Genomic DNA, 6,076 nt, shown 5'->3' on the forward strand with positions numbered 1-6,076 from the left:
TGTCTATCTCCCGTTCGAAAGCATTCCACAAAGAACAATGTATTAAAGCCCTGCGGATGTAAGCCTGAATCAAACCCTTCCTCATATATATCTGGACAGTTCCCACCGCCATTCATACATTTACTCTGGTTGGTGGCTTTCTGTTAACCTCTCTCTTAAATGTATTATTTGATAAGTCAATCATAGAAATGGGAGTTTGTTTTTGAGATTGGAGCTCATCAGGCCTCCTAGCATATGCAGAAATGATGCCATTATTGCGGGGATACGTTTTAGGCTCGGTGTCCGAAAAGTTGAGCACCTGCCTTTCTCCATGTTGCATATATACTTGCGTGAACAGAACTCCTAACGGGGAGCCAAACCTCATCCACCTCGAAGTATAGGTTGTCTTCAGGGCACGTGAACAGGGCCTTTGATGTGCGCGCGCAGGTGGAATTTCCGTTATCGCTCAAGGTAACTTGAGTGGGGCACAGCCTTCACGATGATACAGATACTGAAGAATGATGTCGATGGCTCTCTTCACGGGGGCAGATATGTTGGGGAATGGTGTCTATGACTTTTTCCACGGGGATATTCGTCAATGAGCTTTCGACACCCAATGATGCTAAGCAACCCGTGGGCTTTTTGCCTTAAGAATGTCTACCGTTCTTCAGTACTTCAAATTGCGTACTCAGATTGTGTAAATGGAAAATGATGGCATTTAGCCTATCGGCTACCAGATATGTTGGAGTGGGAATGTAGGATGTAAGGGGTCTGATGGGGTTCTTTTCCTTTCGGGGCTTTGATGTTCCCATATAATATGCCGGGACCGTAGTCGCCAATAACTCTGGAAATGAACGCCAGCATCCTTGGCGTTTGCCACATCATGCATTTTAAGACCAGCTTTGAGGAATGCAGCTGGGCGTCTATAAATTCGTTTATACTTGCGATTATTCAACAAGACATTCTTCACTTTCTGGAAATAATCTTCTTTGTTCGGAACCCGAATGTTGAGCTAAGTCCCAAAAGTCCGCCTGCCCTATGTAACGCTGGGTTTACTGTGGTGTACAACCAACAACATTATGTTTATATATATATATATATATATATATATATATTTATATATATATATATATATATATATATGTTGGAATATTTTGGCAGAATCCTTTGTTTGATACATGCTTGATTAAAAATAACTGCTGACTCAACATTGATGAGCTTTTTGACGCATCCTCTTGTTTCCGGGCTTTTGACTTCGCATTATCGTTCCGATTAAAGTTGGTTCGCACAAAATTACTCATGTATTTGTCCCTCTTTACCTTCTAACGTTTCGAGATCCTATCTCATCGTCGGAGAAGACTAGATGGTACAAGAAATAAGTTTTGAGTTGTTAAGGATGAAAAATTGTGCACTGCTGTTGGAAAACATCTGTTGGTACGGAGAAAATGAATGAAGCAATTAGTTAAATGGAAGTAAGACAGAATCCTATTTTCATTTTCATACATGTAAAAAACACTCATAATGGGAACACTATTGCCACAATCACATTAGAAGTGCTCACCGCCCACCATCTAGTAGTTCAAGAGTTGTGCAAGAATTTGTTTGTCTGTTTAGGGCCGGAGAGAGTTCGTTAATGAATATGCTTTCCCAAATTTAAAGGCGTCTTCTGTTATTGCACGTCCGTAAAATGTCAGTGCTGTCAGGCAGTTGTTGTGTCAATGTCATGTCGTGTTTGTATCGCATGTGGTCCAGAGGTGCCCCGTCACGTAAGTGCATTGTCAGGCGTCGTGAGGGTGTCGTTGTGGTCACACCAATATACGTTCCATACACTTATATAATGGCCCACTAGGCCACTATATTCAAAACGACTGCATACCGAAAACAGACTGACAACGGACGGTGCTTAAATGCTGACAGTGAGTGTCCTCGACGCTACAAAACTAGCGTGATAAGGTCCTTCATTAGACGAGCATTTAAGCACTGCTCTTATTGGCCATGACTGCATTCGGAATTGATAAGAATCAGACAGATCTTGGTGAACAACGTTTTTTTTTCAAATTCTGACGTTGAAAACGAGACACAACGACATATGACAAGACACTTTGACGGCAAACCAAGGCAAGACATCCAACTAACCGTCAAACTGTGTTATCAAAATCAAATGGCATCTGCCCACAAACGAGACGAAAAAGCTTTACGGGAAATTATCTCGACATGTTAAAGGCAAAAACAACCACAAAATAGACATCGTCATTTACTATCGTAAGAAGAAAATATCTAACTTTCTTATGAGAAACAGCCCAGACAAACCCGACAAACCAAAATGCACCAATGTAGTGTATCAATGCAATGCAACATCGAAGGCTGCAAACTTCGTTCCATACACTACATTGGTGTGACCACGACACTCTCACGACGCCTGACAATGCACTTACGTGACCAGGCACCTCGGTATATATACATATATATATATATATATATATATATATATATATATATATATATATGGTTGTATGGCCAAGGGTGTGGGTGTGCGTTTGGATGTGGGTGGGTGTCAGCCTTCCTCAAGCAACATGATTGACTGCAAACATTTGTTTCCTTGTGGCACACAGCAGGTATCAGTGCCACCTATCCGCTGGTAGTGAGGCTGAGCTTGTCACGCCGTCCGCCAGATGTCGGACACGCTGTCGCAGCTGTCGGCGGCCGAGCACGGCGGTCGCTCCGTGTCACCTGGCTCCAGCTTCTCCGGCGACGAGACGGCGGCGCTGGCGGCCGGCCGTCGCTACGGCCGACGCGCCACGCTCGATAGACAGGTACAGGAGCCTCCTCCGCCGGCTGGGGCGGCGACAGCCGGTGCCGTATCTCCGCTGGAGCCCCGCCGGCGAACGGGGAAGCGGGTCTGGAGACAGCTGATGGCCAGAGCCCTGCAGGCCGACCGCTTCCCGCCGGATCGGGTGCCCACCGAGCCCCTTGATGTCGAACTGGGTTTCTACAAATCTGTGTATGCTTACGATTATTTAAGTCCACCACCGAGGTGGACTTGAATAATCGTAAGAACGGAGTCGTTCGAAATAGGCGTCCACCGACCCCCCTGATGTCTGAATAGATGTCCACCGAACCCCCCCGGTGTCGAACCAGGCGTCCACCGATCCCGTGACGTCGAACGGGCAGCCGCCCTGTCGGCAGACTCCGTGGCGACTGTCGCCCCGTTGGCCGAAGCTGGCCCCGCCTGACTCGGGCCACGGTGCGAAGTACGACGCATCGGCGTCGGATTCTGCCCCAGGGGACAGACTTCGTCGCTCGTCACGTCCCAGGACAGATCGGGTCGGACACGGTCCTTGAGTAGGTGATGGTGTCAGGCACCTTATGTTACGCCACTCTGGTATCAGTCAGAGGCAACTTCGGCGGCATTGTTTTGGTGGGGATCTATTCACTTTAGCATATGATTTATGCATTTATTGATGATGGCTTGTAGGCGTCCTCAGTATGTATCATGGCGTCGGGCAAGGAATGTAAGCACCTGCTGGGCTTTACCGCATTGCTACTCACATCGAGGTCATCCGATATGTATGTGGTGATGTACTTAGGCGTTGCTAACATTCTCATCAGAGAAAGGAACTTTTTAAAACGATTTGAGGATCCAGATGACATCTGATCATGTCAGAAGCTGGTCAAATCCTCAGATGGGTGATGGAATACCTGTCATGTAAGCTTTGTTAAGTCGCCTTCACGGCGTATTACTCCTCCCCAGCGTATGCCGCCTCTCTCTCTCCTGGGAGTCGGACCATGGGGTTTGGCCGTGGGGTTTGACCATGGGGTTTAATTGTAGGGTTCAACCATAGGGGTTAACCATAGGGTTTGACCATGTGGTTTAACCATAGGGTTTGACCATTGTTTTTGACCATGGCGTTTGACGTTGCAACCGTCCCTATCGGCTGATTAAGGCCATCAGTTGATTCACTTGTCTTCAAATGTCGCCGCGGTCAACGGGACACGCTCGTCTTGGGGGAGCGGATGTGGCCGTCCGTCCCGAGCGTCCACTGTGCGGCGCTGGCGGTGCGGTTTTGGGGGCGGGGCGGTACTCCCGTGACGGCCGGCATGTTGTGCGGCCGGGCGGTACTCCCGTGACGGCCGGCATGTTGTGCGGCCGGGCGGTACTCCCGTGACGGCCGGCATGTTGTGCGGTCGGGCGGTACTCCCGTGACGGCCGGCATGTTGTGCGGTCGGGCGGTACTCCCGTGACGGCCGGCATGTTGTGCGGTCGGGCGGTACTCCCGTGACGGCCGGCATGTTGTGCGGTCGCGTCGCCGCTCAGTCATCGCGTGCAGTGAGGCCGCGCATGACCGGGCGCTCGGGCCACGCCACGTGTGCTCGCTTCTGATGGCACGCGGCCGGACCTGCCGGCGGCGGGACAGGCTCCCGTCGGGGGTGGCCGGATGCTGCGGGGCGCTGGTGATCGTTTCCTCTGTCACACACGGCTCCCCTGCGCCAGCGGGAGTGAGATGTCCTCCCGTCACCAGTGGCTGGACGCCGCTGGGCGCTGGTGGCTGTCCCCTCCTCTGTACACGGCGCCCCTGCGCCAGCGGGAGCCGGCCGTCTCTCAGCCGGCAGTAGAAGTCGCTCGGTCGGCTGCCTGCTGGCCCTGATTCCCAGCTGATTCACAGCTGATTCACAGCTGACTCCCGGCTAGTCCTGATTCCCGGTGCCCCTCGCAGCAACAATGGCACCCCAGCGATGCACGCACACGCAGTCAGGCCTGGCCCAGCTGGTCGGTGGTGGTCAGAGCTGGAGCGGAGCATCACGAGCAGGCGGGCTCCGGACCCGGCCGCGCGGCGGCCCGTCACGGAGCCGCCTCTCAGTGTGCAAACAGGCCAAACAACGCACGCCTCCCCCAAGCTGTTTATGTGTCCGCGTGTGTGTGTGTGTGTGTGTGTGTGTGTGTGTGTGTGTGTGTGTGTGTGTGTGTGTGTGTGTGTGTGTGTGTGTGCATGTGTACGCGTCTGCGTGTGTTTGGCAGAGAAGCAGGAATGTGGGCCGTCGGCGCGCCGGGGATGGCGGAGTTGTGCGACTGTTTTCGAGGCGTGCGCCGACCGAGGTCCAATCGCAGTGCCGCGCACGCCATCGCGAGTGAAAGGTGGATGTACCGAGAACCACCCCGCGGATTGTCGGGGTACAAGGCTATCGCCGAAAGAATCCCCCGGTCCCGGCAGGCCGGTGCACGCCGAGACGGCCGCATGCGGGCAGCTTTGCATGTTTACCCGGGCGCAATTGGCACCTTTGCAGCCGCGGCGCGCCGCAAATTGGTCAGAGTTTCCATGCCGTCCTTCTCAACTCATGCACCGTCCTGGCAGCCGCGCCAGGCTCATCTGCGCGCTCCGTCTCTCTTCTCTTCGAGCGATGCGTGTGGCGGAGCCCGGAGAGGGGGACGGAGCCCGGCTTGACGGGCTCTGGTGGCGTCCGAGTGGACCGCCCGGAGCTAGCCGGAGCGTGCCGAGCTGGCGACGCCGGCAGGGTCGGTCGGACCGACGCCAGCCGACGGCCAGGATCCGCAGCGAGGCCGACCCGCAGCCGCCGTGGCTCCGTCGCGCCCGTCACGTGAGCTCCACGTCTGCACCCTCGGCCCCGCACCCTGTGCCGAGGCCGCTGGAGCGGCGGCTGACCCCCACCAGCGGGTGTGTCGTCTGCCCTGCCACCGGGTGCGGCCGGCTCGGAGCGCCGCCTCGCTCGGCACGCGGCATTGACCTGCCAGTCGATGCATCACCCTCTGAACGGATGTGGCGAGCTGAGACGAGGCGGCCGCAGCGGCGCCGCGCCGCGCTCGTGACGACCGGCCGGCGGTCGGACACAGCCGCGGATCACGCGCTCGGTCCGGAGCTGGGCGTGGGCGGCCGGCGGCGCCGCAGGAGGGCCGGCTCGTGCGGCCATCGCCGACGTCAGGTCAGCGCCGGCGCTGCGGTCAGCGCGGCACGAACGGCCGCCCGTAAAAAGGCTGCTGAGCCGGCTGCTGTCCGGCGCCTCAAGGCCGCCGCCGGCCTGAAGGTCTCATGAGGGTCAGCGCGCAGCGGCGGCCGGCACGTGCGTCGCCGTGGCAGGTGGA

Source organism: Pollicipes pollicipes, unplaced genomic scaffold (assembly GCF_011947565.3).
Source record: "Pollicipes pollicipes isolate AB1234 unplaced genomic scaffold, Ppol_2.1 Scaffold_4881;HRSCAF=5763_pilon_pilon_pilon, whole genome shotgun sequence".
Lineage (NCBI taxonomy): Eukaryota > Metazoa > Arthropoda > Thecostraca > Pollicipedomorpha > Pollicipedidae > Pollicipes > Pollicipes pollicipes.